This window comes from Macaca mulatta, chromosome 4 (assembly GCF_049350105.2).
Source record: "Macaca mulatta isolate MMU2019108-1 chromosome 4, T2T-MMU8v2.0, whole genome shotgun sequence".
In the NCBI taxonomy this organism is placed as follows: Eukaryota; Metazoa; Chordata; class Mammalia; order Primates; family Cercopithecidae; genus Macaca; species Macaca mulatta.
This window is the reverse complement of record NC_133409.1, coordinates 75,069,580-75,085,678: the sequence shown is the minus strand read 5'-3', so window position 1 is coordinate 75,085,678 and position 16,099 is coordinate 75,069,580. Positions and strand designations below refer to the sequence as shown.

Here is a 16,099-nt window from a genome sequence, read left to right as displayed (position 1 = left end):
ACCTGTCTTATTTGCTTATTTATAGCAATAACCCTTTCCTAATTGATTCACTGGAGTCAAGGATATGGCTTGCACAGTGCATTCTTGAAGGTGTAATTTCCCTTGTGACCTCACCGAAGACATGATCCCTGAAGCTGGGCCTGCGACTGTCCTGAAGTTCAGAAACAGCTGAAGGATCATTACTTTTTTCTTTCCTCTGTGGGCCAGGAAGCTCTCTGGTTAAGAAAGCTTTGCCCACCAGGGACATTAGTTAATTAACTAATTAATTAAATTAATCAATTAATCAATTAATTAGATTAATTAAAAAGGCATCATTGTAATTTACTATATTTCATATAAATTAGATTGTTGAAGGAGTTGCTTTTTTTTGATTCCTTGATCGTATTTGCCACTCCATGATGTAAGAGGATAGGTTAAAAATCAGTCAAATAGGGAATGATGAAGATCAAAATAAGAGTCATGGAGTTTAAACTTATGCACATCAAAGTAGTGAAAATATGTGCTTTTATCTGAATTTCTTGCTATGAGGCTTTGGGAGTGTTTCTATAGATAATATTTTAATGGATTTTCGATTCCAAGTTTTCAACGTTACAAAAGGATGGCTTTTAGATTTTTCTTCAGTGCAGGGGAAGAAATGAAAGGCAAGACTTGGTTCTCTGTACTAATTAAGAAGTCAAGGGCTAGAGAAAAAGCCAGGCAGCATCTATAAGGTGTTTGGAGTCAGACAGCTGCTTGTATCCTGACTTCTGACAATGTCTTAATCTAAGTCTATAAAATGGGTATATCTCAAAGGAGGCTTGCGAAGAGGAAATGAGATAAGGCATGTATTGTGCCTGGTGCTGTTACCCATACTAGTGCATAGAAGTGCTTAATAAGTGTTGGCTGTTACTTTTCTTTTTTCGTGTTATTGAAATTTGTTATTAGAATATAATGTAACTTCCTTTCCTTATCCCTGTGACTCAGAAGTTTACAATAAAATATTTTCATCCTTCCCTTTATACAAGATTTCCCATCTGGTTTTGCTGACATTAGTTGACTACATGGATAGATGTGGTGGAAGTTTCTCAGACACTGCATATTCTGGGGGGGAAAAAAGGTACTACACCTTTGGATATCCTAGAGTTTACTGGAGATTAAATGTATCAGAAACTCTTAAAAGACAGTCATGCTTTTAGGAAATTCATCCTCTGGTAATTTTCTTATTCAAGACATACTTTTAGGTTTCAACTATGTGTATAATTTGCATTTATCTTTAAAGAGACATTTTTTTTATTTCCTTGAATGAATTTTTAAAGTGCTCCTCAGGAGTGCATCATCCAGAATTTCCTATCTTGTTGAAGTTATGTTTTATGCAAGAGTTTCTGGGCCACTCAAATTTATTTATCCTATGTTGCTAATGGATTTGCTGTTGATCACCTGCGCATTATGTGACAGCTGCTTGAGGAATGGGCCTTTATTACAGAAAGGCTTGACAATAATTTGGGACATAGTTTGGAAGGATACTTTCATTTGTCCCTGGTACACATTACATTTGTCTAAGTAGGTGCTCAAGGTTTGGGAATTGTTTTAACTTTGAACAGTTTCCAGTCTAAGTTCCACCATCAGGTTCCTGAGTAGGCTGGTATATACCTGTTTTATCTCTCTACTGTTCCTGTATTTTTTTTTTTTTCACCACTATTCAAACTAGCTTTTAAGATTTCAGAAAAAAAGAGTGAGTGGACCACAGTGGGCACTGGGGGGTGGAAAACACCAACTTTCTGGGTTACCATTTGTGGTTTATTTGCTGTCTTTATGCATGTCTTTGTTTCCCAGTGATTAAAACTTGGTTTAAATGTTGCTACTTATCCACCTGTCAAGGATGGTGTGAGAATGAGTAATAATATCTGAGCCATATTTTTGCTCCTTAGTAGAAAGGTGCTATATAAATACAAAATGTTATTTCATTAAAAATGCTTGTGTGATAACAGCATATGTTAAATTCAATTTCCTTGACCAATTTTATAAATATATTTTGCTGTTAAAATATGGTTGTTTTTATGGTGAGTACATGTGTATCCTACACTCTGTGTTCTATTTTCTGCCTGGGTGGTGTAACATATCAAATGTTTAAGAAAAATAAAGACACCATTCTAGGGAGATCATGAAGCTACCGCTAAATGTTATTTTTGGGGGGATTTCAAATAGATGTTAGTGAGATACCTACTGAATTACTGAGGATACGAACTGTACAACCATATAATAGGACATTATAAATATGTAGGCTGGTATACACTTGTTTTGAGTAAACAGCGAATTTTTCTTATCAATCTTAGTTCTATGTTGGTGGTTTGCAGCCCATGAGACAGAAGCATTTTATGGTTAAACCTAAGATCCTGGGCTTCAGTGGCCAGAGATGATGCTTGTTGGCATCATATAGTGGGGTATTGGAATCCGTGTTCAGCCCGTGGAAAGGACATCCTTCCTGTCTCAGACCATCCATCAGGAAACTTCTCCTTTTGCTGAATAGGAGGATTTGAGTCCCTCCCAACACGACAGCAAGCCCAGAGAATGCAGAGTTGGCAGATACGTGGAGACATGGCCCCATTACAGCACAGTGTGGTCATTTTTGGTAATTTTTTCTAACGTAGTATAGACCTTCAGGCAAGTCATAACAAAGGCCCTCTGCAGCCACTTTCTCCCACCCACATGTTTCTCAGCAATTACTTGGCTTATTACCTCACAGGTAAGAGATACCTCCTTCTGCACCTCTCTCCAAATTATTTGCAACTCTACCTATTCTAAAAAAAACTTTTTAGTTTGAAATAATTTTACAGTAAAGAGTTTCTAAGACAGTACAGAGTCTTCCCATATACCCTTCACCCAACTTCCCCTCATGTTAACATCTTACATCGTATGTTTATTAAAACCAAGACATTGGCAGTGGTGCAATATTAGTAAGCCAACTACCAATTTTATTTGGACTTCACAACTTTTCCTATTAATGTTCTTTTTCTGTTCCAGGACCCCTTTTGGGATACCATGATACCTTTATTCATCATGTCTCCCTAGTTTCCACCAATCTGGGATAGTTTCTCTGTATTTTCTTGTCTTTTGTAACTTTAGATGTTTTGAAGAGTAGTGGTCGGGTGTTTTGTGGAAAGCCCTTAATTTGGGTTAATCTGATGGTTTCTCATAAACATTGTGAGGCTATGGATTTTGGAGAAGAACACCACAGAGGTGATAGGCCCTTCTCATTGTATCATGTCAGTGGGTGTATAATATCAGCATGACTGCAGGTAATGCTAACTTTGATCACCTGGCTAATGTGATGTCTGTTAGGCTTCCCCACTGTCAAGTTACAATTTTTCCCTTTCTGTCATCTATTCATAAAAGCAGGTCAGTAAGTCCAACCTATATTTGAGGAAAGGGCCATTAAACTCTACCTCCTGGAGGGAGGTAGAGTATCAAAGTCATGTTTTAAAACCATAATAGTGATTAGTAATTTAGAAAGGGATACGAATATGATGCAAACATTCTGTTACTTCTTAAAGTTCAACCACTAATTTTAGGAAGTATCAATGAGTCTTGCCTACAGCAAGGATAACTGTGGTGTTCCAATGGCAATTCTCTATTTCTCCGATTCCCTCTACATTTATTAATTGGATTTATTATGTAAGAAAGATTGGTCTTTCTTCTTTTGTTTATTTATTTATTTATATCAGTATGTGCTCATGGATATTTATTTTATTCTTTAGGTGATAATTCGATACAAGTGAAATTTATTACGATGCTCAAATTATATTAGCTCTGGCCACTGGGAGCTTTTTAAGATTGATTCTTGGGTCCCTTAGACGTGCCTTCATCTTAGAAACACATTCTTGGGGGGTACTTTCTTACTTTCTGATACTATAACATATTCCAGGATCACACTGTATTTTCCTTGCCCTCGCCTTAGAATCATGGGGAGTCCACTTGTGAAATCTGAGGCCTCCTACCAGGCAGCCATGCTGGGCAGCCATCTTGAAATTATGAGGGAAGGCCTGCCAGCCTCCGAGATGGCTGCTTCCTTTCCTGCTGACCTCCTGACTGCTAAGTCATGAGAGGCTTTGAGCCAGAACCACTCCATTGAGTGGCTCCTGAACTCTTGACCCATAGCATCTGTGACATATAAAGTGTTCGTTGTTTTAAGCCACTCCATTTGGGGGTAATTTATTACACAGTGATAGATATTGAGGTCAAATTTTGGTGATTGGAAGTGGTTGCTTCTGTAACGAACACCTAAAATGTGGATGTGGGTTTGAGACTGGACAGTAGGCAGAGGCTGGAAAGAGTTGGTGAAAGTTTGAAGAGCTTCGAAGAAGTTGTTCATAGAACCATGAAGGCCTAGAGGCTGTGGTGAGGACTTGAAGGAGGTGAGGTAGACCCATCTGGAAACTGCACTTGTGTAGTGGCAGGACATTTAACAAGGGTGCCGCCTGTGTTACCAAGACTGTAAAAAGTGTGCCTAATGAAGGGGGTGGCCAATAGCTTAGAGGATTTCAAACAGACCTCGAAGGTGCCTTCTGACTTCTTTTTGTTGCTCACACTAAAATGCAAGAGGAGACAGAAAAGTGAAAGGAAAGACTGTTAATCCTAAAGGAGGAAGACTTGATGGTTTTGAAAATTCCCTGCCTCTCCAGGTGGGAAATAATGCTGAAATGAAGCAATGACATCCAGGCAAAGATGAATCCGGGGAACTGCCAAGAAATCATTTTCTAGCCAGCTGCAATAGCCAGAAGAATGTCCGTACCTACCTCCTACCTTCCAAGCTCATCTCATTGTTAGATCTAAATTTGCAGAACCTTAACTGCAAAGAAGTGAGGGAAAAAAAGTTAATTGTTGAGCAACTGTGTACATTTAGCTAAGTGCTAAAAGTCTGTTACATGAAAGAAGGGGAAACATATTTTAGGGACAATTAGCAGTCTCTTTCAAGTCCCAAATCGCCTCACATTCTAAGGAAGAGCTGCCAGACATATGCTTGCAGGACTTTATAAGGGGTGAAGACATGGATCCCCTGTCTTCACCTCCAGCGAGTTCAAAGAGACAACTGAATGGAATCACATAGGGGTCCACAGACTTAAGGTGAAATATTTGACTTTTCTCCTTCCTTTTCCATAGGCAACAAAAGGGTGTCCCCAAAACAATTTTGAGGGAATCCAAGATTGGCTCACAGAGATTGCGATGTCTGTAAGAAGGTGAGCCTGGCACAGGGAGTGGCAGAAACTCTTAGGCTTGCTCTGGAGCGTCCAAGCAGGGGGCAGTGAAGGTGATCTTGAAGGAGCATGAACTTGTCCTCTGGAGCCCAGGAGGATGTATGAACATGGAGACTGGTGGTTGCTTCCTGACTGAAGGAGACTGAGACCCAGAGACTGTGGAGTCTCCCTGTGGTCAAAGAGTGGGAGGAGAGGCAGCAGTGACAGTGGCCTGTCCTCTTCATGTCTGAAAGGCCAAAGCTGTGTCCTGGACATGGACCACAGATGGGCATGGGGTGCACCAACCTGATAGCTCTTTTTCAAGTGGGCAGTGATAGTGTGTGGGCTGTATCATAGGTATTAAGACCGGAGGAGTCTAACAAACATTCGGGGGAGCCCGTGACCAGGCCATGGAGATGTGCAGCTTAGAGATTCCTCTGAGGGTCACCAAGAAGGCCCCACATCAGCTCTGTGAGTGGGTGGGCACTTGTACTCCTGCCACAAAGGACAGGACAGCCAGCTGGCATTCACCAAGAGAGAACACCCACGGCTCCGGCTAAACGAAAAAACTTTTGATTTCTCTTTCTCTCCATGGCTGTCCTGACCTGCTCTGCCTGAAGAAGCAGAGTGAGTAGGAGTAGAGTATGGAAGGAGCCAGGAGAGCAGTGCTAGAACAGATTATTCCCTCCTCCTTGCTGCCTCGAGCCATGAGCTGAACTGAACTGGGGGAGGGGAGCAGGTTTGAATTGAATGTGATATTGAATTTCTGATTTATACTGAAATGTAAAATTTTATTTGGTTAATTTTGTTGCCAGATAATACATTCATATGGTTCAAAAATCAAAGATATATGGTGAAACATCTCCCTCACAACTGTCCTTCTTCAAGCCTGAAAATTATTTTGAATGATCAAAATGAGGCTATGGGCTGGGTGGGGTGGCTCATGCCTGTAATCCCCGCACTCTGGGAGGCCAAGGTGGGCAGATCACCTGAGGTCAGTAGTTCAAGACCAGCCTCGCCAACATGGTGAAACCCCGTCTCTACTAAAAATACAAATTAAAATATTAGCCAGTCATGGTGGCGGGTACCTGTAATCCCAGCTACTCGGGAGGCTGAGGCGGGAGAATCGCTTGAACCTGGGAGGCAGAGGTTGCAGTTAGCTGAGATCACATCACTGCACTCCAGCCTGGGTGACACAGTAAGAGTCCATCTCGAAAAAACAAAAACAAAAAGAAAAAGAACAACGAAATGAGACTATGGTTATAAGTGAAAGTCATGCTAAAACTGTGGAATTTGTTTGTGATGTCAAGTGGTGGTGAAGGCAGAGATTCAGTCTAGTGTGTTGAAGTCTATGTGGGAGAAGATAGATAGATTTTGTGTATGTGCCCGTGGAGATCAGCCCATTCAGTAAAGGGATCACGCAGTTTTCATTTCGCTTTGCTTCACCCTTTGGCTGCTTTCCTGTGCGGTCTGATCAGAATGGAACAACGAGGGCTCTTAATGTCATTGATGGGGACATCACATTTGCTTACTGCCGTCTAAGGCTATACCCATATTGAGCTTTGAAGTCAGTGAAAATCTCCACCACCCTTTTTTTAAACACATGAGCTTCTTTTATGGTGGCTCTTCCTACACTTTATTATGCAATTGATTATTTTAACACAAATGCAAGGCTGTTAAAATGCACCATGTGAGGTTAGGCTCTTTATTCCAGCCTATTAAGATTTTCTTGGCTTTCTGATTGATGCAGACCATATCGGTTATCCTCCCAGCTTAATGTCCTCTGCCAATCAGATACACATGCTCAATTACTTAGGATATAGGTTCAGGTGCTCAGACCAAGACTCAGCATAACAGTGGCTTAACAGTGGCTTAAACAAGATGGAAGTTTACTTCTCTTTCTTAACTGCCTGTGTGTTAACAGTGTAAGACTAGAAGGAAGGCTTCATGAGGTCAGAAATCCAGGAGCCTTCTATCTTAATTCTCGGCCATCCCTAGGGCCAACCCAGCTCACCAACATGTTCACGTTCTAGTGAATAAGAAGGGCCAAAAAGTGAAAGGTGGTAGGCTTGCATTTTAAGGACATGATCCCCAGAACAACCACATTTGTTCTTATCCACAGAGCTTTGCACAGAACTTAGTCACATGGCTAGGCCAACTTGCAAAGAAGGCTGAGAAAAGTGGTCTTTTTTTTTTTTTTTTTTTTTTTTTTTTCCTGTATGTTCATCTGCTCAGCTAAAAATTCTATTATCTGAAAGAAGGGAAAATCATTATTGGCAGACAGTGAGCAATCTTTGCCACGCATGATTTCTGTGTTTGCATGCATGCAATTAGTGAGAGCTTTTATGTTAAGGGCTAACTGTGGGTCCTGGTCTTCTCATTTACAATGCTTCCTTAACACCACAGGGTCGTGGATTTCAGTGAGCCACAAATTCACTCAATGCCAAATCATGTTCGGTCCCTATTTTTCTATCTTTCCCTGAAGGATCCCAACCTTCTCTCAAATATCCTATTGCAATCTGGATTCAGTATGGCTGTGGCCTTCTCAGGGTCTCCATTACTACCCTATCAATACAAGAAGGGAAGTTAGCTCAGCTTGACTTAGTCTGAGTGAACATAGCTTTTCTTTAGTAACTATGGCTCTGTTGTCTAAGAACTCACCAACCACCTGTTTAACAATCCTGTCCAAAATTTTGTCAAGGGAATTCATTTCAACTGTACCCATCTGTAATTTTTGGAATTCGTGCTGTTCCCATTTTTGAAAGTCAAATGGACTATTTTGAAAGTGCCTATTTCCAACTTGCAGGTACCTGTACTATTTTCATTCCTTCTCAAAGACTCATGGTATGCAAATTCTTTAATACCATGGTTATATTAATTTCCTTAGGCTGCCGTAACAAAATTTCACAGACTGAGTGGCAGAGACAACAGAAATTTATTTTCCACAGTTCTGGAAGCTAGAAGTCTGAGATCAAGGTGCTAGCATTTTTGGTTTCTTCTGAGGTCTCTCTCCTTGGCTTGCAGATGGCTGTGTTCTTGCTGAGTTCTTTTTTTTTTTTTTCTTTTGAGACAGAGTCTCATTCTGTTGTCCAGGCTGAAGCAGTGTGATCTTGGCTCACTACAACCTCCACTTCCTGGGTTCAAGTGATTCTCCTGCCACAGCCTGTCGAGTAGCTAGGACTACACATGCCCGCCACCATGTCCAGCCAATTTTTGTATTTTTGGTAGAGATGGGGTTTCATCATGTTGGCTAGGCTGGTCTCGAACTCTTGACCTCAAGTGATCCACCTGCCTTGGCCCCCCAAAGGATTGGAATTAGAGGCATGAGCCACCGCACCTGGCCTTCTTGCTGTGTTCCTATTTGGTTTTTCCTCTGTGCTTGCATATCCCTGTGTCTCTTAGTATGTCCAAATCTTCTTATAAGAATATTATCAGATTGTATTAGGATCTGGCCTAATAGCCTCATTTTATTGAATCCCCTCTTTAAAGACCCTATCTCCAAATACAGTCATATTCGGAGGTACTGGGAGTTAGGCCTTCAACATATGAATTTGGGGATTATATAATTTAGTCATAACAGGTGGTGTAAATGTCTTCTTGGATTAAAGTCATAATTTAATTCAAAGGGATCAGGTACTTTCTTATTTCAGGAAATTGGGGAGAGTTTGGAAGGCTGTAAATTCGCTGAGAGCCTAGGTTACTTGGAAGTTGTTAAGAAGGGCACAATCGATTTCTCACTTTGGACCTACTGAATTGGAATATGTATTTAACAAGGCCCCAAAATAGATCTGTGTGCCCCCTAAGGTTTGAAAACTCCTGGGCCAGGGACCCAAAGGCCCCTTATCCCCAAGAGGTTTCTGGGGGCGGTATACAGAAGGAGCAATGACAAAGGAATTCAGCAACAAATCCCACAAAGAGAGCTGTCTGGTACTCTAGGCTGGAGCATGGGGAGAGAGGTATCTTCCTCCGTCCCAATGTCAATCCAAAAGATATGACTTTTCTTATCAACCATTTGTATGGAAGTGCTACAGAAATAGAGTGAAGAGAAGATACAGCTGTTCTAGGGTCAAGTTGATGATCCTGATGCATGTGTGGAATGTATTAAGGAATAGAAGATTAAAGGCAAAGAGAGTGTTGTAAGATGATGGGAAGGAAATGGAGGAGAGGAGGCTGACCTACATCTGAACCTGGTTTTGACCTCAGCTGCCTTCTTTTCCCATGTCTCCCTCAGTGACATTGCCAACCTCAGTTTCCAGATGAAAAAAACACCGGGTTCTATGATGTAGAAATAGGAGGAGCAAAATTTCTTCTAAAACCAGAAGACCTGCTATGCCCTGGTACATTTGGGTGAACCTTAAATTTTCCCATTGCACTTTCTTCACTCTTCCTCCTCCACTACACCTTTTCACATGTGTCTTTTAGATTTCAGCTTTATTTCCCTCTTGATGCTGAATTACACTGAATTCCCTACTCACATGGCACTTACCAAATTTTGCAGTACTCACCTCTCTTCCCCACTAGACTGATAGTATGGACTCTGTCCATCATAAAACCCATAAAAATGTCTCATTTGTAGAATTGTTAAGTTAGAAAATCAGGTTTCTACAGTGTTAAGTATAAATATGTGATAACTTTTATAGTTATATACCTGCATTGTTGCAATAAAATTGCACAATGATGAAACATACCCAAATATGTGTTTGCAAAATGTTTAATCCATAGCCTGAGTTTTGAAAAGCAGTCTTTGTTTCCAACCGTTGTCAAAAAGTAATCTTGCTTCTTAAGGGGCATGTTAAATTTGATTTTTTTTTTCTTTTGGAAACATTTATTTTGGTAGCAAACTACTTACAGCTGATTTTTATCGTAGAAAAGGTCAGCAAACTGGAAACACTTGTCATGTAGTAAAAGAAAATTTGTAGCTCGTCTGTAAATTTGACAATTATTTTAAGTAAATTGCCACAGCTAGACAATGAATCTCTTTGTAGAACAACAGATTTGCCTAGTCTCTCACCTATTTTGTTATGAAATATTGTAAAATTCCATCTGTCTTTTAAAGGTCCTGTTTTAATAACGTTAACCACATTGTGGACAATCTGTAGCACTTTGTGCAAATCTGGCCTCAGTGTCTTTGCTGCAATGATCTTCCTGTAAATGACATGGTGAATGTACTTTCTATGTGGGGTCATCTCTGTAAACTTAATATTTTAGGGTTCTGTGTGTGGTAGTGAGGGCAATTCCTCTGTGTTGTGATACTTTCATTGTAAATGACCTTGTCTACTGAAATAAAGACCTGGTAAGGATGCCAGTGTCACTTTGCATATTAAGTATTGGTCAAGATTAATTTCTCTTTCAGTTTTAGCTAAAATTGACATTGAAGTTTAAAATGTTTAATCTCATCCACTGGTGGACTGATCCCGCTGTCATATATTGAAGTCCCAAATAGATGAGTTTATTACTTACCCTTCTCTATTATTACAATTATCTATAATTCTATCACTACATTTAGTATCATGCTGTCCTAATTATTCTGACTTTAAAATAAGGTATAAAGAGGCAGAAATCACGAGGGAAAAGAGACAGGCATAGATTGAGGGGACTTAGTGTGTGAATATTAGATATTCCATATTCGTAAACAAATACTAAAAGAAAATATCCATAAGCTAAGGGAAGACTTAATCTTAAGATTCAAAAGGCTCACAGTTCCAAAGAGAATTGAGGAGAAAAAAAGATATCCAAGCACATCTTGGCAATATTCATAAACATAGATAATAAAGAATAAAAGCCTGTAGGCTTCCAGGTAGAAATAATAAGTTAGTTATGGAGCAGATTTTTATGTGTCTGTTTTTATTTACTGCATTAAGAAAATATTTTATTCTACTGCAGAGAAAAACTACAACTTTTACATGATGATCTTGAATCCAGAAATTTTCGTGAACTTTCCTATTGGTTTTAATGATGTGTTTGCAAATTTTCTTGGGTTGTTGATGTGGACAATTGCATTATCTATAAGTAATAAAAGCTGTAGTTTTTCCTTTTCAGTTTTTACATATTTATTTTTTGTTTGTTATTGGTTTTGCAATAATAAGCTTCTAGTACCACGTACAATAAAAACAGTGATAGCAGGGAATGTTTTTAAAGTGTCACCATTATCTGTAAGATTTGCTGTAGGTTTTTCATATGTGTCTTTTAGATTTCAGCTTTATTTCCCTCTTGATGCTGAATTAGACTACCCTCTATTGCATTAGGATCCGGCCTAACAGCCTCATTTTAATTGAATCCCTTCTTTAAAGACTCTATCTCCAAATACAGTCATATTCTGAGGTACTGGGAATTAGGCCTTCAACATATGAATTTGGGGAGTATGTAAACAGGCTACCTTCTATTTTTAGTATATTAAGAGTAGTCATTATTAACGAGCTATTGGATTTGGTTAAAATTTATTTTTCCTTTATTGGGATGGTCAGATAGTTTTTCTTGCTCAACCTAGTAATAAGTTATCTTCCTTTTACAAAACCTTGCATTTTAAGTTAAGGGGTACAGGTGCAGGTTTGTTATACAGGTAAACTCATGTCATGTCATGGGTGTTTGTTGAACAGATTGTTTCATCACCCAAGTATTAAGCCTAGTACCCATTAGTTATTTTTTCTGCTCCTCTCCCTCCCCCAACTCTGTACCCTCAAGTAGGCCCCAGTGTCTGTTGTTCCCCTCTTGTGTCCATGTGTTCTCATCATTTAGCTCCCACTTATATGTGAGAATATACAGTATTTAGTTTTCTGTTGCTGTGTTAGTTTGCTAAGGATAATGGCCTCCAGCTCAATCCATGTTCCTGCAAAGGACATGACCTCATTCTTCTTTATGACTACACAGTATTCCATAGTGTATAGGTACTAAATTTTCTTCATCAGTATACTATTGATGGGCATTCAGGTTGATTCCATGTTTTTGTTATTGTGAGCAGTGCTGCAATGAACATTTGTGTGCATGTGTTAAGTCCAGGATCAGATGGCTTCACAGCCAAATTCTAGCAGGTATACCAAGAAGAGCTGGTACCATTCCTACTGAAATTATTCCAAAAACTTGACGAGGAGGGACTCCTCCCCAACTCATTCTACGAGGCTAGCATCATCCTGATACCCAAACCTGGCAGAGACATAACAAAAAGAGAAAACTTAAAAAGAAAACCAATATCCTTGAAGAACATTGAAGCAAAAATTCTCAACAAAGTACTGGCAAACTAAATTCAGCAGCACATGAAAAAGCTAATCCACCAGGATCAAGTAGGTTTCATCCCCAGGATGTAAGGTTGGTTCAATATATGTAAATCAATAAATATGATTCATCACATAAACAGAACTGAAGACAAAAACTACGTGATTATTTCAATAGATGCAGAAAAGACTTTCGATAAGATACAATATTCTTTCATTTAAAAAGCTCTCAATAAACTATTGAAGGAACATAACTCAAAATAAGAAGAGCCATATATAACAAACTCACAGCCAAAATCATACTGAATGGGCAAAAACTGGAAGCATTCCCCTTGAAAATCAGCACAAGACAAGAATGCCCTTTCTCACCACCCCTATTCAACATAGTATTGGAAGTCCTGGCCAGAGCAATCAGGCAAGAGGAAAAAATAAAGGGCATTAAGGTAGGAAGAGAGAAAGTCAAACAATCCCTGTTTGCAGATGATATGATTCTATTAATATATCTATATTTTTTTCCTAATATGAAATTATCCTTGCATTTCTGAGATAAATTGTACTTGGTCATGCTGGTTTTTTGTTATATTTTATGGACTTAAAATAATTGTTTCATTAATGGATTTATGTTTTCTAATATTTATGATTTTGCATCTACTTCTATAATATGAAGTTATAGTCTTCCTTTTTTTTTTTTTGGAGACATGTTCTTGGTCTGTCACCCAGGCTGAAGTGCAGTGACACAGTCTCAGCTCACTGCAACCTCCACCTCCTGGGCTCAAGCAATCCTCCCACCTCAGCCTCCTGAGTAGCTGGGGCTACAGGTATGTGCCACCATGCCTGGCTAAGTTTTGTATTCCTTTGGGTAGAGAAAGGGTTTTGCCATGTTGCCCAGGCTGGTCTCGAGCTCTTGGGCTCAAGCAATGGTGAACCTCAGCTTCCCAAAGTACTGAGATGACAGGTGTGAGCCACTGCACTGGCCTATAATCTTCCTTTCTTGAACTATTCTTGTCATTTTCTTTAAATCTAGAAAAATGTCTCCCTTTTTCTATTGTTTGAAATTTTATTACCTATTATATAAAATTATGTATTCATTAAATACTTGTTAACTGATCTGGGTTTTATAGCTATGCTTGGGGGAAGATACTAAAAGTAAATCTATGTAATGGTTTATGAACCATTATATAAAACTTTTAGTGATTTACATTTTCCTAGAAAATTGTACCTTTTGACCAAGTTTTCAAATTTATTGGCATGAAATTATTGACAATATTCTGTTAGACTTTAAAAATCTCAAATATATTTCTATGTATATCTTTCTTTTTTCCTAAAACTATTGTTTTGGTATTTGCTTTTTATTCCTTCATCAGTGTTACTAGACCTTTTGTGCTACATAATTGGTTTTTAAAAAGTGTTTGTCTTACAAATGGTGTTTACATTGTCTGAACGTCTTATTAATTTTGGCTCTTACATATTATTTCCTTCCTTCTTACCTTTGAATTTACTGATTTTCCCTCAGATTCAAGAACTTAATCTCAGTTCATTTATTGTTAATATTTCTCTTCAAAATATATCTAAGCCATATATTTTCTACTTAGGTCACATCTTAGCTCCATTTCATTGGTTTTGATATAATAGTAGTTTTAATGAGGCTTTGTTCCAAATATGTTGTTATTTTTATTGTGAATATTTTAACTGTGAATTATTCCATAATTCATGGGGGAAAAGAGACTGAGATAGATCCAGGCATATGCAATTTTAGTCATTTCTTTATTGTTTGATTTCCAATTAAATTGTATTGTCATTAGAGAATGTAGTTTCAACAGTATCGGTTCTTTGACATTTATCATAATATCCTTTGTGATCTAGTAGGCAGAACACAATTTTTTACAAATATTTCATGTTTGCTTTCAGATTTAAGCTTGTTTATTTTGTCATTCAAATATTTAATCTCAATAACATTTTCCTGACTAGATCTTTCTGTCTGATGGAAGTGTATCAATTTTTCATTATAATCCTGTCAGTTTTGCCTTTACACATTTTGAAGCTATGTGCGGAGGTGCATGCAATTTCATGATTTTCATACTTTATTGCTAATTTCCCTTTGCTCTTATGCAGTGTAGCTCTTTATTTCTATCATTTTGCCTTCAATTCTATTTTGTTTGGTAATAATTTACTATACTGGCTTTTTATTGATTTTCATATTTGCCTAGAGTCTTTCTTCAGTAACTTTATTTTAAATCTCTCTGTGAGTTTTTTTTTAAGCATCTCTTGAAACCACCATGGAGCAGAATTAAATTCCATCTGATAATCCCTCCTTAATAGACAAGCTTAATTTATTTACATTTTTACTGATTATTGATGTATTTATACTTATCTCCAACATTTAATGTAGCCTGTCTGAATTAGTATTATTTTTCTTTGCCTCTTTCCTCTTTCTTCCTCTTTTCTATTGAATTAGTAGAGTTTTCTTTATTTCTTTATTTTTCTCTATGCTGGTTTGGAAGCCATATATTGTATTTCTAACATTTTTAACAACTTTAAAATTTTAAAATACAGGTAACTACAGATTTTGTAAACAAATCTAAACATATTCATTTTTTTTTCATTCTCCAAAAGAAAAAAGGTTTTCATATGTATTACCCTCTCTTTTAATTCCCCCAAATTCTCGTTATTGCTGCCTATATCTTTAGTTTCACCATTTCTTTTAGAAAAAGAAACATGTATTCTTACTTAGTTTACTTTTCTTCTCATTGAAATATTTCCTTTAATAGTTGTTTTAAAGAGGCAGTTAACTCTCTATCTTTGTGTGTCTGAGAGTAGCTTTATTTTAGCTCAGTCAGAAATGATATATGAACTACGTATAACTGCTAAGTTGACAGCTATTTTCTCTGCACTCTGAAGATATTATTCCAACATAATCTGGAATTTCTTGATTTTTTTTTTTTTTACGAAAGAATGCAGCTAGTCTAATTTGCCATTCCCTTATAGCTTTTTTCTTTTTCTTTTTTTTTTTTTTTTTCAAGTGAGTGCATGCCACAGATTGATTTAATTCATGAATAAGGAAACCAACGGGATGGTGAGTTAGCTCTAAGAAGTGTAGGAGAGGCAGAAGTATTTAGACTCACTGAAAAAAAAATGCTATATCACATACAAAACTGGTTACTGCGGAAGACTTGTTAATGTCACAGTTACAGGCAATACAACTCTCACCTTTGAGATAAAGTCTTCTCTACCAGATAGAAACCATTTGACAGAAACCTTTATCCACAGGGAAAAATTCATTTGTATTGCCATAAAGCAAAAAATAACTTGCATTGTTACTACTTTTGCACAGATTGAAGTCTATCCTTAGAGATTTGTAAAATTCCCTCATTAATAGTGAATGCGTTGTTAAAGTTACATAGTCCTAGAGAATCAGATAATTCTTGAGTAGCCTTGTTAGTTAATGCTTTGGATGTGACTTTGGAAGGACATGAGTCACCCTTTTGTCCATATCCAGGTCGTGGAGTGTGTTCTTAATACTTCGTCCTTGTGTTTATAAATTATCTTCAGGGATTATTTTTGGTTCAAAAATGGCTGGTTTCATTTTATTTTGGCTGCTTTCATGGGTATAACATTCAGTATTAATGAACATACATAAGCTTTAGTATGGTCATCAAGTCTAGAGTCATATGGGGTCAAGCA

At 37.9% G+C, this 16,099-nt stretch overlaps 1 long non-coding RNA gene across 1 annotated transcript in view; it reads left to right on the top strand.

Moving 5' to 3' along the window:
• The window catches only part of LOC106998073 (uncharacterized), a 123,827-nt gene that overhangs the window by 27,592 nt on the left and 80,136 nt on the right, over positions 1-16,099 (top strand). The gene's annotated exons all lie outside the window — the stretch shown is intronic.